An 18,744-nucleotide genomic window follows, 5' to 3' on the forward strand; every position below is an offset into this window, starting at 1 on the left:
AGATGGTGATACAAGTGCAATATGGATGGTATATAAAGGTATTTTTAATCTGAAATAATAAAAACAGCAAGGTAGCGAGCAATAAAAGTGAGCGTAAACGGTATTGCAATGATAGTAAACAAGGCCTAGGGTTCATACTTTCACTAGTGCAAGTTCTCTCAACAATAATAACATAGATAGATCATATAACAAGCCCTCAACATGCAACAAAGAGTCACTCCAAAGCCACTAATAGCGGAGAACAAACAAAGAGATTATGGTAGGGTACGAAACCACCTCAAAGTTATTCTTTCGGATCGATCTATAAAAGAATTCGTACTAGAATAACACCTTAAGACACAAATCAACCAAAACCCTAATGTCACCTAGATACTCCATTGTCACCTCAAGTATCCATGGGCATGATTATACGATATGCATCACACAATCTCAGATTCATCTATTCAACCAACACAAAGTACTTCAAAGAGTGCCCAAAGTTTCTACCGGAGAGTCAAGAGCGTGTGCCAACCCCTATGCATAGGTTCATGGGCGGAACCCGCAAGTCGGTCACCAAAACATACATCAAGAGGCACATGATATCCCATTGTCACCAGAGATAAGCACGGCAAGACATACATCAAGTGTTCTCATAAAAGACTCGATCCGATAAGATAACTTCAAAGGGGAAACTCAATTCATCACAAGAGAGTAGAGGGGGAGAAGCATCATAAGATCCAACTACAATAGCAAAGCTCGGGATACATCAAGATCGTGCCATAGAGGGAACACAAGAGAGAACACGAGAGAGAGAGAGAGAGAGAGAGAGAGAGAGAGATCAAACACATAGCTACTGGTACATACCCTCAGCCCCGAGGGTGAACTACTCCCTCCTCGTCATGGATAGCCCCGGGATGATGAAGATGGCCACTGGTGATGGATCCCCCCCTCCGGCAGGGTGCCGGAACAGGGTCTCGATTGGTTTTTCGTGGCTCTGGAGGCTTGCGGCGGTGGAACTCCTGATCTATCTTCTGTTCTGGAAGTTTTAGGGTACGTAGGTATATATGGGTACAAGGGGTACGTCGGTGGACCTCCGGGGTGCTCACGAGGTAGGGGGGCGTGCCCAGGGGGGGCGCCCCCACCCTCGTGGGCAGCTCGGGACTCCCCTGACGTGCCCTCCAAGTCCATCAGGTGGGTTTCCTTCCAAAATTAACTTCTCCAGTTGATTTCATTCCGTTTTGACTCCGTCTGATATTCCTTTTCCTCGAAACACTGAAATAGGCATAAAACAGCAAATCTGGGCCGGGCCTCCGGTTAATAGGTTAGTCCCAAAAATAATATAAAAGTGGATAATAAAGCCCAATATTGCCTAAAACAGTAGATAAAGTAGCATGGAGCAATCAAAAATTATAGATACGTTGGAGACGTATCAAGCATCCCCAAGCTTAATTCCTGCTCGTCCTCGAGTAGGTAAATGATAAAAAGAGAATTTTTGGTGCGGAGTGATACGTTGGCATAATTTCAATGTAAATCTTCTTAATTATAGCATGAATATTTAGACCCGAAATATTCAAGACAAAAGTTCATATTAACATAAAAGTTATAATACTTCAAGCATATTAATCAAAGCAATCATGTCTTCTCAAAATAGCATGGCTAAAGAAAGTTATCCCTACAAAATCACATAGTCTGGCTAAGCTCTATCTTCATCACACAAAGTATTTAATCATGAACAACCCCGATGATGAGCCAAGCAATTGTTTCATATTTTAGTAATCTCAAACTTTTTCAACTTTCACGCAATACATGAGCGTCAGCCATGGACATAGCACTATAGGTGGGACAGAATGGTGGTTGTGGAGAAGACAAAAAAAGGAGAAGATAGTCTCACATCAACTAGGCGTATCAATGGGCTATGGAGATGCCCATCAATAGATATCAATGTGAGTGAGTAGGGATTGCCATGCAACGGATGCACTAGAGCTATAAGTATATGAAATCTCAACAAAAGAAACTAAGTGGGTGTGCATCCAACTTGCTTGCTCACGAATACCTAGGGCACTTTTGAGGAATCCCATCATTGGAATATACAAGCCAGGTTCTATAATGAAAAATTCCCACTAGTATATGAAAGTGACAACATATGAGACTCTCTATCATGAAGATCATGGTGCTACTTTGAAGCACAAGTGTGGTAAAAGGATAGTAGCATTGTCCCTTCTCTCTTTTTATCTAATTTTTTTATTTGGGCCTTTTCTCCTTTTTTATGGCCACTCTTTTTTTTATTTCGTCCGGAGTCTCATCCCGACTTATGGGGGAATCATAGTCTCCATCATCCTTTCCTCACTAGGACAATGCTCTAACAATGATGATCATCACACTTTTATTTTTCTTACAACTCAACAATTACAACTCGATACTTAGAACAAAATATGACTCTATATGAATGCTCTAGCGGTGTACCGGGATATGCAATGAATCAAGAGCGACATGTATGAAAGAATTATGAAGGTGGCCTTGCCACAAATACAATGTCAACTACATGTTCATGCAAAAAGTAATATGACAAAAGTTATGTATGTCATATGAGCGGAACGGTGGAAAGTTGCATGGAAATATATCTCGGAATGGCTATGGAAATGCCATGATAGGTTGGTATGGCGGCTGTTTTGAGGAAGGTATATGGTGGGTGTATGATACCGGCAAAAAGTGTGTGGTATTAGAGAGGCTAGCAATGGTGGAAGGGTGCGTATAATCCATGGACTCAACATTAGTCATAAGAACTCATGCACTTGTTGCAAAAATTTAGAAGTCATCAAAAACCAAAGCACTACGCGCATGCTCCTAGGGGGATAGATTGGTAGGAAAAGACCATCGCTCGTCCCTGGCTGCCACTCATAAGGAAGACAATCAATAAATAAAATTGTGCTCCGACTTCATCACAAAGCAGTTCACCATACATGCATGCTACGGGAATCACAAACTACAAGACAAGCATTCTTTAAATTCATAATCACCCCAACTAGCATTGCTTTGATATTATCACCTCCATATCTCAAAACAATTATCAAGCATCAAACTTATCTTAGTATTCAACACACTCAAAAGAAAGTTTCACATATCTTGAATACCAAGTATATTAATGTTAAGTAGATTACCATGCTAGTAATGACTCTCAAAATAATCTAAGTGAAGCATGAGAGATCAATAATTTATTTAAAACAAATCCACGACCGTGCTCTAAAAGATCTAAGTGAAGTACTATGAGCAATACAATAACTACTCCGAAAGATATAAGCGAAGATCAATGAGTAGTCGAATAATTATGCAACTATGTGAAGACTCTCCCATTTAATAATTTCAGATCTTGATACTTTATTCAAACACCAAGCAAAACTAAATAAAACTATATTACAAGGATAGCACAACTCATGTGAAGAAGCAAAAACTTAGGCTCAACCGATACTAACCGATAGTTGTTGAAGAAGAAAGGTGGGATGCCTACCGGGGCATCCCCAAGCTTAGATGCTTGAGACTTCTTGAAATATTATTTTGGGGTGCCTTGGGCATCCCCAAGCTTGAACTTTTGTGTCTCCTTAATTCCTCTCATATCATGGTTTTTCTATTTCTCAAAAGCTTCATTCACAACAAACTCAACAAGAACTCGTGAGATAGGTTAGTATAAACCAATGCAAAACCTTATCATATTCTACTGTAACAAATCACTAAAATTATTATTCAACATTTAATAATAAATGCCTCTGCATATTTAATACTCCTATCCACAAATAGAATCATTAAACAAGCAAACATATGCAAACAATGCAACCATAACAGCAATCTGTCAAAACAGTACAGTCTGTAAAGAATGCAAGAGTATCAATACTTCCCTGACTCTAAAAATTATGAACTAAAATTCCCACTGTAATAAATTTATCAGATCTTAATATGCAAAAATATTCAATGTTATACCATTCTGTGACTTTTCTAGGGAATTTTTTCAATAGCGGTAAACTTTCTGTTTTCAAACAGCAACATGTATACTAGCAAAATAAGCATGGAAAAGGCTATCCTTGACTTTTTTATTGAAACTAAAGATGCAAAACATTATTCTAACTAACAACAAGAAAAAACTAACAAAATAAAATGACGCTCCAAGCAAAACACATATCATGTGGTGAATAAAAATATAGCTCCAAGTAAAGTTACCGATAGACGAAGACGAAAGAGGGGATGCCTTCCGGGGCATCCCCAAGCTTAGGCTCTTGGTTGTCCTTGGATATTACCTTGGGGTGCCTTGGACATCCCCAAGCTTAGGCTCTTGCCACTCCTTATTCCATAGTTCATTGAATCTTTACCCAAAACTTGAAAACTTCAACCACACAAAACTCAACACAAAACTCGTAAGCTCCGTTAGTATAAGAAAATAAATCACCACTTAGGTACTGTAATGAACTCATTGTAAATTCATGTTGGTGTAATATCTACTGTATTCTAACATCTCTATGGTTCATACCACTTAATACTAGCCATAGATGCATCAAAATAAGCAAACAACACAATGAAAACAGAACCTGTCAAAAACAGAACAGTCTGTAGTAATCTGTATCAAACGTATACTTCTGGAACCCCAAAAATTCTGAAATAAATTGCTGGACATGAGGAATTTGTCTATTAATCATCTGCAAAAATAATCAGCCTAAAAGCACTCTCCAGTAACAAATGGCAGCCATTCTCGTGAGCGCAAAAGTTTCTGTTTTCTACAGCAAGATCATATAAACTTCACCCAAGTCTTCCCAAAGGTTCTACTTGGCACTTTATTGAAACAAAAGCTATAAAACATGATTACTACAGTAGCATAATCATGTAGACACACAAAAACAGTAAGGGTAAATATTGGGTTATCTCCCAACAAGCGCTTTTCTTTAATGCCTTTCTAGCTAGGCATGATGATGACAATGATGCTCACATAAAAGATAAGAATTGAAGCATAACGGGAGCATGATGAAGAATATGGCTAGCACATTTAAGTATAACCCACTTCCTATGCATAGGTATTTTGTGAGAAAACAACTTATGGGAACAATAATCAACTAGCATAGGAAGGTAAAACAAGCATAACTTCAAAAATTGAAGCACATAGAGAGGAAACTTGACATTATTGCAACTCCTACAAGCATATGTTCCTCCCTCATAATAATTTTCAGTAGCATCATGAATGAATTCAACAATATAACAAGCACCCAAAGCATTCTTTTCATGATCTACTAGCATAGAAAATTTACTACTCTCCACATAAGCAAGATTCTTCTCATTCGGAATAGTGGGAGTATCATAAGAGACTTGAACACTAAAAATTGTTTCCACATTAAAAGAGTAATGTTCAGAAAAAGGGTAATCATAATCATGACAAAATTTGTAAATATAATCATCACTACTTTTTATACCATAAGTTTCATCACAATAATCATCATAAGTAGCAACATCGTTCTCATCATAATCGATTGAAACCTCTCCCAAGATAGTGGAATCACTAAATAAAGTTGACACTCTTCCAAATCCACTTTCATATTCATCACAAATAGATTCATCATCCTCCAAAATAGTGGGATCACTACTTCCTAAAGTTGACACTCTTCCGAACCCACTTTCATCAATATAATCATCATAGGTAGGAGGCATGCTATCATCATAACAGCTTTGCATATCAAAACTTGGGATGCTAAAAATATCATCTTCATTAAACGTAGCATCCCCAATCTTGGGACAAACATTAATTCCAGCAAATATATTCTCAAATATTTCATCCTCATCAAACATAGCTTCCCCAAGCTTGGGCCATTTCATATCATAAGCGTAATCACTCTCATCATTAAAAATATGAATAGCACCAATAGTATAGCAATTATCATCATCACAAGTAGTAGTAGGAGCAACATCTGGGAGATAGTTGGTTATACGTTTCATTTCTTCATAGCCCATAAGCAAACTAAGTTCATTATAATGTGTAGGGGAAATCAAGTCATCACAATTTTTGGACATGATTAGATCATGAAACAATTTGCATTGGATAGCTAAATGACCACTTTCATTGCAAAGTACACAAGTACGGTCAAGATAATTTAAATCTTCAACACAAACATCTAGCCTTTATTGCAACAATTTAGTTTCTAAGTACTTATGCCTCTTGCAATATCTGTCTTCCCTATTTGGTGTGTACTTGCAAACCCAATGCACTCCATTAAAATTGACACGTTTATAGGAGGCATTTTCATCATAACTAGTGCAATCATCATTAGTACCATGGATATTCAAAGAATTCGTACTAACAATATTGCAATCATGCTCATCATTCAAATATTTAGTGCCAAACAATTTAGAGATTTCTTCTTCTAGCACTTGAGCACAATTATCCTTTCCATCATACTCACGAAAGATATTAAAAAGGTGAAGCATATGAGACAAACTTAATTCCATTTTTTTGTAGTTTTCTTTTATAAACTAAACTAGTGATAAAACAAGAACAAAAATATTCGATTGCAAGATCTAAAGATATACCTTCAAGCGCTAACCTCCCCGGCAATGGCGCCAGAAAAGAGCTTGATGTCTACTACACAACCTTCTTCTTGTAGACGTTGTTGGGCCTGCAAGTGCACCGGTTTGTAGGACAGTAGCAAATTTCCCTCAAGTGGATGACCTAAGGTTTATCAGTCCGTAGGAGGTGTAGGATGAAAATGGTCTCTCTCAAACAACCCTGCAACCAAATAACAAAGAGTCTCTTGTGTCCCCAACACACCCAATACATTAGTAAATTGTATAGGTGCACTAGTTCGGCGAAGAGATGGTGATACAAGTGCAATATGGATGGTAGATAAAGGTATTTGTAATCTGAAATAATAAAAACAGCAAGGTAGCGAGCGATAAAAGTGAGCGTAAATGGCATTGTAATGATAGGAAACAAGGCCTAGGGTTCATACTTTCACTAGTGCAAGTTCTCTCAACAATAATAACATAGATAGATCATATAACAAGCCCTCAACATGCAACAAAGAGTCACTCCAAAGCCACTAATAGCGGAGAACGAACGAAGAGATTACGGTAGGTTACGAAACCACCTCAAAGTTATTCTTTCGGATCGATCTATAAAAGAGTTCGTACTAGAATAACACCTTAAGACACAAATCAACCAAAACCCTAATGTCACCTAGATACTCCATTGTCACCTCAAGTATTCGTGGGCATGATTATACGATATGCATCACACAATCTCAGATTCATCTATTCAACCAACACAAAGTACTTCAAAGAGTTCCCAAAGTTTCTACCAGAGAGTCAAGAACGTGTGCCAACCCCTATGCATAGGTTCATGGGCGGAACCCGCAAGTTGATCACCAAAGCATACATCAAGAGGCACATGATATCCCATTGTCACCACAGATAAGCACGGTAAGACATACATCAAGTGTTCTCATAAAAGACTCGATCTGATAAGATAACTTCAAAATTGCTCACAAGAGAGTAGAGGGGGAGAAACATCATAAGATCCAACTACAATAGCAAAGCTCGGGATACATCAAGATCGTGCCATAGAGGGAACATGAGAGAGAACACGAGAGCGAGAGATCAAACACATAGCTACTGGTACATACCCTCAGCCCCGAGGGTGAACTACTCCCTCCTCGTCATGGATAGCGCCGAGATGATGAAGATGGCCACCGATGATGGACCCCCCTCCGGCAGGGTGCCGGAACAGGGTCCCGATTGGTTTTTCGTGGCTCTGGAGGCTTGCGGCGGCGGAACTCCCGATCTATCTTCTGTTGTGGAAGTATTAGGGTACTTAGGTATATATGGGTGCAAGGGGTACGTCGGTGGACCTCCGTGGTGCTCATGAGGCAGGGGGCGCGCCCAGGGGGGAGGGGCGCCCCCCACCCTTGTGGGCAGCCCGGGACTCCCCTGACGTGCACTCCAAGTCCATCAGGTGGGTTTCCTTCCAAAATTAACTTCTCCAGTTGATTTTGTTCCGTTTTGACTCCGTCTGATATTCCTTTTCCTCAAAACACTAAAATAGGCATAAAATAGCAAATCTAGGCTGGGCCTCCGGTTAATAGGTTAGTCCCAAAAATAATATAAAAGTGGATAATAAATCCCAATATTGCCTAAAACAGTAGATAGAGTAGCATGGAGCAATCAAAAATTATAGATACGTTGGAGACGTATCACCACTCTACCACCCCCAAGATAGCACTTCAAGCAGGACTGCGTGGCGCATGGGGCACTACAACGAGGCGTTCGGGACGGTGGCCCCGGAAGCTTATGTACCCCACATGGTGGATCAAGGGAGTGTGCTGGAAGAGGACCATGGCTTGTTCCTTGGGCCAACCTGGGGGGAAGAGGCGCCGGAGGCCGGGCTCTTTCAGGAACCCCAAGAGAGCATCGACGACCACACTGTCGGGTACCGCTAATTCCTCAGGTGCAGGCTTACGCTAACCATGGGTCGCAGGAGTTATTGGTCGCCACATCAGATGGCTACACCGACGCTGCAGCCTCCTATCCCTCAGGAGGAGGACGCTGGGGTCTGTAGGAGAGGGGCCAAGATCCAGGCTTGCCCCCGTGGCGCTCAGAGCAAGGTGTTCTCAGGAGGTAGGCCCTCTGCCGGGGAGGTGCCTCAGGGCTTGCCCCCGGCAGAGGACCCATGGTCGTCGGGGGAACCGCTGGCGACCGCTCTATCCCATCGGCGGCGTCCTTGGTCTCCGGTCGCCGTCGATGGCAATAGAGTGTGGCGCAAGGCGGGGCCCTCGTCTGGCGATACGAAGCAAGGCCGGTACCTCTGAAGAAGGCCCAGTGCCTGTGAAGCTCGCCGCCCGTGACACTCTCACGTAATAATGAGTTGGGGCTGTACACGCCCCGGAGTCTCCGGAGAGCCGCCCTCGGGCCTCGGGGGCTCCCGCCCACGCCTAGTGGCAGCACTTAGCTCCGCGCTGGTGAGAAGACGTCGAAGACTAGACTAGGTGCCGGACGCGGCTTCTTTTTGCCTTTTGCCTTGTTTTCTCTGTTGTCAAGTTGCTTCGATTTGAAGTTAAGTTGGATTTGAGTTTGAGACTTGCGTGTGTTCGGGGAAGGGGTGTTTAGTCTCGTTTGAGCAATCTCTCGCGTTTTGGTTTCAGCCTTGCGTCCAAAGTTAGCGTCAGCTGCCTCCCCTCGCAAGCCCCTTGCGAGCCGGGCTGGGCCAAGAACACCTATAATCCGCTGTCGCCGCGTCCTCTCAGGAGGTTCTCATCGCATGATCAATGGGTTCACCTAGAAGACACTCAAGGCACTGCGGCCCCCGCAGGCTCGCTCGGGACCCGCCCGGGTCAAAGGTACACAGGTCAGCTGACTCATCATGGGGCCATTAGCTCAGCACAAGCATACAAACGGCATTATGTCTACAAGTATACTAACTACAAACCTTTACACGAGGGGCTTCCCCTCCCAAAATGCTCTTACGATCTTCAGGGCCGAGCCCGAACTCTCTCCGCGCAGGGTAAACAGCGGAGGTGGCACGCGATCAATTGGACAAATCTCCCAATGCATCTTCAGGGATGCCTCCGGAGGCATCACTGGCCTCACCATTGCCCGTGCCATTGCCGTCATCAATGTGATGCTCGTTCACAACGCCGCCCGCCAGCAGTGGCGAAGGCCCTGACAAGGGCGTCCACGTTGTCCTCCACCCACTACGCCAGATCGCCCCGGATGGATACGGGCACCGGTGCAATGGTAGCATCAAAGTCGAAATGGGGGTCCCTATCTTGAAGATAACTGAAGACGCGAGCGAAAGCACGTCCAAGCAGCGCTCGGCTCCTCTCCTCAACGAGCCGCTGGGCCCTGTCGGAGCGGGTCTCTAGCTGCGTCACCACATCAGTGAAGAACAGGTTGCCAGCGTAGTTGATGACGCGAGGCTCCGCAACGGCCACCTCACAGATGTTGCCCAGGGCCGCGTTGGCCCTCTACCTGAGTGTTCGGAGAATTTGGCCGTGCACATGCTCCAGGGTCTGCCGCTGACGGATCTCGTCCTCATTCCATCGCGCAACGGCCTCGGCTTCATCAACCCTCTATCGGAGAAGAAGCAGCTCGATGCGGGAAGAAGCTAGCTCCGCCTGCACCGTGCCAAGGGCGGCTGCGGAGGCATCCGCGCGCCGCGTCACTTCAGCCAGCTTGGTCCCGAGGGCAGCGGTCCTACCCTCAGCTTCGGCCCTAATCAGCCCCAACCTCCTTTCGTACTCGTGCTCAAGACTCAAGCGAACTTCCGCCACGCGGCGATCGACCTCTTCTTGGACATGGGCCTCCCTCGCGCCAACTTCGTCCTCTGCTTGGGCCACGAGGCGCTCCCTCGTCTCCAGCCGCTCAATGTCAAGATTGCGCTCAGCGGCCTCCAATGTCAGCGCCTCCTCACGCCTCAGGAGCTCCCCCTCGTCATCAGGTGCCCCCTTCAGCGACACGAGGGCCGCCTGGCGCAGCTCCACTTGCCGCTCCAAAGAGTTGCTCCAGGCCTGGAGCTCCCACGTGTGCTCCTCCGCCGCCTTGCACCATCGGTCTGCTTCTTGGGTCTCCTCGACGGCTTGGGAGCGGGCCTCCCACGAGGTCACCAGTGACGCTTCAGCCTTCGCATCTTCCAGATCATGCTGGTGGCGTGCAAGATTGATGGCCACCTTCAGCTTGCACCACTCATCAGCAAGGCGCAGGCCTTCGGCCTCGAGGCGTGCATCCTTGCCAGCAAGCTCTACACCGAGCTGATTCACCGCGTCCGCCGCCTTTTGAAGGAACTCTCGGCGAAGGGTGCTGCATTCCCGAGCGCGCCTGAGCACGTCTTCCATGTCGTCCTCCGCCCCTGGCGCATGCGGAGGGCCCTGAGGTGGCACGCCCCCTCTCGGCAGGGGGGTGGGGGCTGGTACCCCCATAGTCATCGGGCGAGCCCCGCCGGGGATCCAGCCCGGCGCCGGTTCGTCCCCTGAGGAGGAACTCAAGATCGACTTCAGCGAGTCACCATCTACAACTAAAGAGGGAGCGCAAGGCAGGCTGGCAGTGCCCCAAGGGAACTCATGAAGGAGATACACGAGGTGTGCGAGATCAAGATGCTCTGCGCGGCAGCCCACTTCTCCTAGCAGCCCCACGGCAAGGGCGGTACTCGAGCTCGAGGCACTCAAAATCGGCGGAGAAGGTGAATCTTGAGGGGATGGCTCCCCAGCCGTCTCCATAAACTCGGCAGGAAGGGCCTTGAAAGACTATAATCAGCTGAAGCAACGGGAAAGTAAGGACCCGAGAAACAAGAGGACTTACTCGTCGGTGGCGAAGTACTTCCTGCGCTTCAATAGGCGGCAGGGGCGATTGTCGCCACCCAAGGCTTCCTTTCTCTTACGGAGGGCCTCGAAGTCTACGCGGAACCGGCCCAAGCGCTCGGCGCAGGGGTCGGTCTGCGGCACGGAGGAGGCATCAAGATGAACGGCGTCGGGGGCATCGGCCTGGGACATGCCGCCAGGCGCCGCCACGTAAAGGACAGCCAGGGCCTAGGGAGCCCCAGCCTCAGGAGCCGCAGGCTACAACCCCTTGCCTTCCACTGCTCCGGAGCGGGCTTCGGGGGATGCTGCCCCCGGGGCTTCACGCGGCATCGGCATCTCGACAACAGCCCCCTCAGCCCCGGCTGTCCTCGCCTCCCAGCTCCATCACCTGAGGCGGGACCACCGTGGGCAACCGGAAGAGCAACCACAGCAACTGGGTTCTCGCGGGGCCCCGTGAGGCCGACTGGGCGCAGCCACCATTCATCGAAGCTGGGCATATGCTTCACAAATTCAACCCTCCCTGAGCAAAGATACAAGAGGGCAGCCCCTTGCCGAAGGCTGCCCGGGGAAGGATCGCTAGTCAGGACCTTGAGCACTGTCCTCAGCACTTCGGGCGCCAGATCTTCCTCCTGGAGCCTCATACGGTCTTCACGCCCCGCAAAGGCCCACATCCGGTGGGAATGACGCTGGAGAGGAGCAATGCGGCGCTGAAGGAACTCCTTCACCACCTTGGGCACCGTCACATCAAGCGCCCTCAAATTCCCAAAGCGACGCCAGACGAAGGCGAGCCGGGGGCTCGTGAGCATCTCATGGCCCCAGCCCGAGTTGGGGACAACGGGCAAGGTTGGGTGCGAGAGCAGGGGGCTGGGCACTCCGACATCCACGTACAGCCACCACTCTCGGAACCCGGCCGTAGGAGGAGGAAGGCTGAAATCGATCCCTGAAGTAGTCGTCTCTGGCATGGCGAGCAAGCTCACGCACCCCGAGCATTAAGTGGGGTCACTCAGGCGCAAAGAGAAGAAGTGGCACAGCAGGGCAACAGAAGGAGGAATGCCCACCATGGCCTTGCAAACAAAGGCGAAAACGGCAAGGAGAGTAATGGATTCGAGACCCAAGTGCATCATGTGGATCTGATAATGGGAGAGCACAACATTGAAGAAAGCAGAAAAGGGGGGAACCAGGCCCGCCCACAGGGCGTCAGCGAAGAATCAGACCTCCGTAACGACCCTGTCGAAGGATGAATGAGATGCAGGCCAGACCGTCGTCCTCCCGCATTCATTGAAGATGGTGGCGAGGGTAGAGCTGACCTTGTCCAAGGCTTCTGGGTTGAGTATGATCGACCGATCAATGGTAGGAGCCGCTGCCGGCGGCGAGCGGGGCGAAGGCGCGGGCTTATTCCCCGTCTCTTTCTTCGCTGGCGCCATGGTGGCGGGAAGGGGGGAGAGAGTTCGAGTTGGATTGGAAGCGGAGGTTGGAGCTCAAGGGGAAGGAAGAACAAGGGACGCGCGAATGGCGAAAAGGGAATGACTGTGTGCAACCACAGGTCTGCCTAGCCAGGCGCGTAATGAGGGGCGTGGGGAAACGGAGACGCCCACGTCCAATCAAATGCCATGTGGCGCCCAAAGCCGTAGGCTATTGGGGCCCGTGGCGCTTCGCACTTGCCCCTTCGCTTCCCTGCTAAGCCAAGTCCGAGCGCGCCTTGGGCCCGGGGGCTACTGTCGGCGTTCTGGGAATGGGGGTACCCACCCTTGACTGCCTGCGGCCTGCAGCGTGGCTCAAGGAGTGGCGCAGTACGACCCATCTTCATCAACACAAGCTCAAGACCCTCGCGAGGGGCCAAGCCTCGCGGGGCGGACGACAGGCAGCCTCCTCAGGCGCAGCCTCGTCAGGAAGGCTTGCGAGGAGGCGGAGAGATCAAGGCGGGGGTACCTCGTGAGGTGCTCGTGATGCAAGCCATGACGATCGAGGCCAGGCGGGCGCCAGGAGGGCGCCGGCCTATGCAGTGTCCTTGTTTCCCCTTTGGTGCAAAGGGAGAAAGCACATGCCAAGGTATCAGGCAAAGGCTACCGTTTTGGTGCAACAAGACCAAGACCAGCAGAACGGCAGGATGGAGGTCACCGTGGAGCCCAAGATGGCGTCATTGTCAGAGTCTTTAGCAGGCGAGGACCAACTTTAGTCAGGATAAGTGTACTAGATGTTCCCCTTCAAAATGGCCAATTGTTGGCGCCGTTCCCGCTCAATATTTGGGGAGAGGACCAGGGCCTCGCTCTATAAATAGGGTTAGCCACCAAAGTAGATGGGATCAAATCCTTCCCAAGAGGCAGCACCTCCGCAAGAACATCCCTCGCGAGGCTGTTCTTCCCTTGTATTGTTCGTCATCAGCCCCAGAGGTAATCCACCACACCACACACTGGAGTAGGGTATTACACCACAATGGTGGCCTGAACCAGTATAAACCTCGTGTCTCTTGTGTTGTTCATCTTCGCTAGCCTATATCTTTTGCGAGGGGACGAGACGTGAGTTGGTAGAGGAGAGATCTTCGTGCGCACCCCAGAGTTTGAACCTCAGGGTCTGCCGGAACCCAAAATCCGACAGTGTTCGCTGTACGTAACCAGCACCTCGAATCCTCGATACTACCAGTAGGAGTACTATATAAGTAGTAGGAGTAGTAGGGTGGCATGGGCCAGAACAAACATTCACGTCCAGGAGTACGACCCATGCCACCACCATGACATCCATCTCACACCATATTTCTTGGAGTCCGTGCTAGAGCAATCTCTTCAACCTCGTAGTTTCTCTAACTTCAACCATCGCGCAACGGGCGAGGTGGGGGTTTGCCGATAGTCGGTTTCCTCAACTGCGGTCCCACTTGTAAGGCCAACTCCAACGCACGACCCCAAACGGACCTCCGTTTTGCACGAACTCCAAAGGCAATTTTGACTAGAAAAGCAAGACCAAAGAAAACAAGAACCACAAGAATACATTTTATAGAAGATATCCAACTTCCATAACTGCACCTATAAGTTGGATTAGTGCCTTCTCGATGCATTCATTGTTGATCTGCGGAGGCTCGATCTTGCGTGCTTCTTTCTTCTTCTACTTTAAAGAAGTAGACGTTGCTTCCTCGCATCTAGTCTCATGTCTAGCCTCTATTCTAGTAGGAGTATCAGCAAGTGCACTAGTCTCATCTCTAGCCTCTATGCTAGCTAAAAGTGCTAGAACATCTACTAAATTGCGCTCTATCAATATATTGATGTACTCTTCTTCCCAATACCAAAACTTGCATCCATTCTACACAATAAAATTTTAAGTTAGCACAACTAGTCTAATCCAAGAGCACAACCGAAGATTTGGTCAGGTTCTTCCTCCTTTTGCCGACACGTGGGACATCCAACATCCAGGTCGTGTCATGCAAGAAAATAGAGTGGTAGTTGAAGCCACGTGATGTGCATTTTGGGTTAAACTGTAAATAGAATCTTACTACTCTTGAATAACTCCAAAAGCGGCCACCGAAGATCTTTATTGGATTTTTTTTTCATCACCAACACGTCGAGGTGAAAGATGTGCAGGTTTAGTGGGTCCTCTTGCATTTTCACTGACATGTGGGACCACATATGAGCAAATAGATGATGGGCTCCGTGCGTCCGCTGGCTGGCTAAGAAGAGAGATAGAGGAGGGCTGAGCATGGACTCCAAGAAATTTGTTATACGTGCCTCGATATAGGCTCGATATAGAGGGGTGGCATGGGCCATAACAAGCATTCACGTCTAGCAGTACGACACACGCCACCCACACGAGTCCCATCCGACACCAATTTTCTTGGAGTCCATGCTACAACCATCTCTTCTCCCTCCTGTTTTCTCAGCCATCGCGCGGTGGGCAGGGTGGGGGTTTGCCGATAGTCGGTTAGCTCAACTACGGTCCCACTTGTAAGTGAAAATGCAACACCGCACGCATTCCCCCTCGAGCGGCGTGCCGGACCAACCGTGTGAGGGTGCGATTTGAACACGGCAGGCTTTTCCTTTTGAACTTGTAACTTGTAAAATTTGGTTCTGCTCCATGGCGCGACCGCTAGATAGAAAATAATGATTTTGCCTAGAGTAATGAGAAGTTTCGTTCTGGCGCCGTTCATGCATGGAGTACGTACGAAAATTATGAAGTTGATGCGAAAGGTAAGATAATTACTAGTAGTACCATATACTACTACATGGATTTGACAGAAAGATAAAAAATACATACAGATCCATCAACGACATCCTCACGCCCTAGTGCGCCGGGTCACCAACCGATGTGTGAGGAGCAACGGCGTTGGCGGCGAGCTCAACGTGCTTCTGAACAATGCCGTCCAAGGTTGCCCTGCGATCCAAGAAGGCCAGCGTCCTATCGTCCTCCTCTTGCATGTAGTAGCCCTTGTGGACGATTTCCGCGTAGACGTGGGTGATTATGTCGATGGTGTCTTGCTGCACCAGGCGCTGCGCGGCGAGCGCGACCTCGAGGTGGACATTCTACGGTGCGACGGCGGGCAGTCGCAGGGCCACCAGTGCGTCAAAGAGGTTCTCACCATAGTGGCCATTGAGGGTGGCGGGCATCACAGAGCCTGGGCGCGTCGGCTGGAGGCGTACGTCAGAGTCGTCTGTGAGCTTCTTGATGACGGTGAACTTGTCGAGGAAACCGACGAGGACCTCGTCGAACAAGGAGACGAAGCTGTCATCCAAGCGGCCCCTCGCGCTGGCGGCCTCAAGCAATACCTGGAGACGTTCCTCGGTGCCGGGCCGCAGGACGGCGTCGTGGACCATCTGACACAGCCGGCTGAGCTCGCTCTCATCGCCTCCATGGGTCTAGGTTAGCTTCTAGTCAACCGATCTTGCGATTCGAGTGATCACTCTTGCCCTTGGTTAGCATGTGACCTATTACGAACTTGGCCCATATCCGCGGGCACGGCTATCGATAGATTACACACTCTGCAGAGGTTAGTACATTGTACCCACACCATAGAACCCATGTCATTGTACTCCCATTCGGGTGGACCAACTGTGTTCTAACAAAACCAATCTATTGCATGCCACTCTCCTGGCCACTCTGACAAACTCCCCTTTGGGCTAAGTCATGGGTGGCCTTGGATGCCACTCTGGACATCAAACAGCCACCGTCGTGGCAAAACAAAACTAAACGGTCCCAAACAGGGACAATGGATCCATACAACTCGGGTACACAAGGTTATCGCCGCCTACCGGGCCAGGGTAGCACGCGCACATAACCTTCCCTAGTTGGAGGAACCGGCGAGAGGCATGGCAATAGAATGCATTAAGGCCTTCCCATACAGGCAAGTGTGGCTGCACTGGTCAGCTCGATTTGATGGCACTATGACTCAGCCAACATGTGTTGAAGTTGTATTAAAGTACGGTTTAACTTGAATGCAATGAGCTGAGTCATAATAAAAATAACATGATGAAATGACAATGCATATGAGCATAATATCAACATAAACATGGATGTGCAACATAACCATTTAATATATAAAGCATTAGCATCAATAATAATAAAGCACTTAGTCTACTAGATGCAGATGAACATGGCATAGTGATGATCATGAATAGCACAGGAACTTTTTTTCATAACAGACGATAATAATGCATCGGAGAACATCACTATTACCAGCATGTAACAATAGCAATAATGGCATACGAGAATTGATGGAGATGTGCCCTAGAGGCAATAATAAAATGGTTATTATTATATTTCCTTAATCATGATAAAGGTTTATTATTCATGCTAGAATTGTATTGATCGGGAACTTAAATACATGTGTGGATACATAAATAAATACCGTGTCCCTAGTGAGCCTCTACTAGACTAGCTCGTTGATCAAAGATGGTTAAGGTTTCCTAACCATAGACATGAGTTGTTAGTTGATAACAGGATCACATCATTAGGAGAAAGATGTGATGGACACGACCCACTCGTTAGCTTAGCATAATGATCGCTCAATTTATTGCTATTGCTTTCTTCATGTCAAATACATATTCCTCCGACTATGAGATTATGCAACTCCTGAATACCGGAGGAATGCCTTGTGTCCTATCAAACGTCACACATAACTGGGTGATCATAAAGATGCTCTACAGGTATCCCCGAAGGTGTTTGTTGAGTTGGCATAGATCGAGATTAGGATTTTTCACTCCGAGTATTAGAGAGGTATCTCTGGGCCCTCTCGGTAATACACATCATAAGTTTGCAAGAAAATGACTAAGGAGTTAGTCACGAGGTGATGTATTATGGATCGAGTAAAGAGACTTACTAGTAACGAGATTGAACTAGGTAAGAAGATATCAACGATTCAATCTCGGGCAAGTAACATACCGATAGACAAAGGGAATTACGCATGTTGTCATAACAGTTCGACCGATAAAGATCTTCGTAGAATATGTAGGAGCCAATATGGGCATCCAGGTTATGCTATTGGTTATTTGCCGGAGAGGTTTCTTGGTCATGTCTACATAGTTCTCGAACCCGTAGGGTCCGCATGCTTAACGTTCAATGTTGATTTGGTAATATATGAGTTATGTGTTTTAGTGACCGAATGTTGTTCAGAGTCTGGGATGAGATCACAGACATGACAAGGAGCTCCGGAATGGTCCGGAGGTAAAGATTGATATATAGGATGATGCTATTTGGTCTCCAGAATGGTTCCAGAATGCACCGGAAAGTTATTGGAATACCGAAAGGGGTTCCGGAGGCACCGGGAGAGTATTGGGCCTTATTTGGTCATGTAGAGGGAACACACCAGCCCACATGGGCTGGTGTGCCCCCCTAAGGCAGCCACGCCCAATTAGATGGAAGGGGGAGGCGCCACCTCCTCCTACCATATCTCCGGAAGGGAGAAAGGAAAGAGAAGGGGCGCCTTCCTCCTTTCCTTCTCCCTTGTGCATTATATGGAAGGGGGGCACCACTAGGAAAACCCTAGGGTGGCCATCGGCCCTATTGGAGGAGCCCTAGGGCTGCCTCCTCCCCTCCCACACCTATATATGGGGAGGGGTGCCACACAATACACAGCTTATTCCACGCCGTGTGTCGGCCCTTGCGATGCTTGCTGGATCAAGATGGCAAGGACGACACCGAGCCGAACGTGTGCAGAACGCGGAAGTGCCGTGTGTTCGGTACTTGAAAGTGCAACTAATCCCTGGGTGGTTGTGGTAATTCCTAACAACATATAGCTCATTGAACTAATATCCTTTCAAGATGATTATTTCAGAAAGTTCAATGATTGGCATGGAATGGACTAGAGATGTGGACCCCTCAAAATGCTAAGGACAAATATTGGCAAAATCTCAAGACTCTTCATTTCTATTTTAGTGATCCAAGATCACATTGAGTCCATAGGAAAGCCAATACTTTTAAAAGGAGATGAGATGTTGCTTAATGGTCTACTTGCTCAAAATTCTTAGTGATA

Source organism: Triticum aestivum, chromosome 2B (assembly GCF_018294505.1).
Source record: "Triticum aestivum cultivar Chinese Spring chromosome 2B, IWGSC CS RefSeq v2.1, whole genome shotgun sequence".
NCBI lineage: Eukaryota > Viridiplantae > Streptophyta > Magnoliopsida > Poales > Poaceae > Triticum > Triticum aestivum.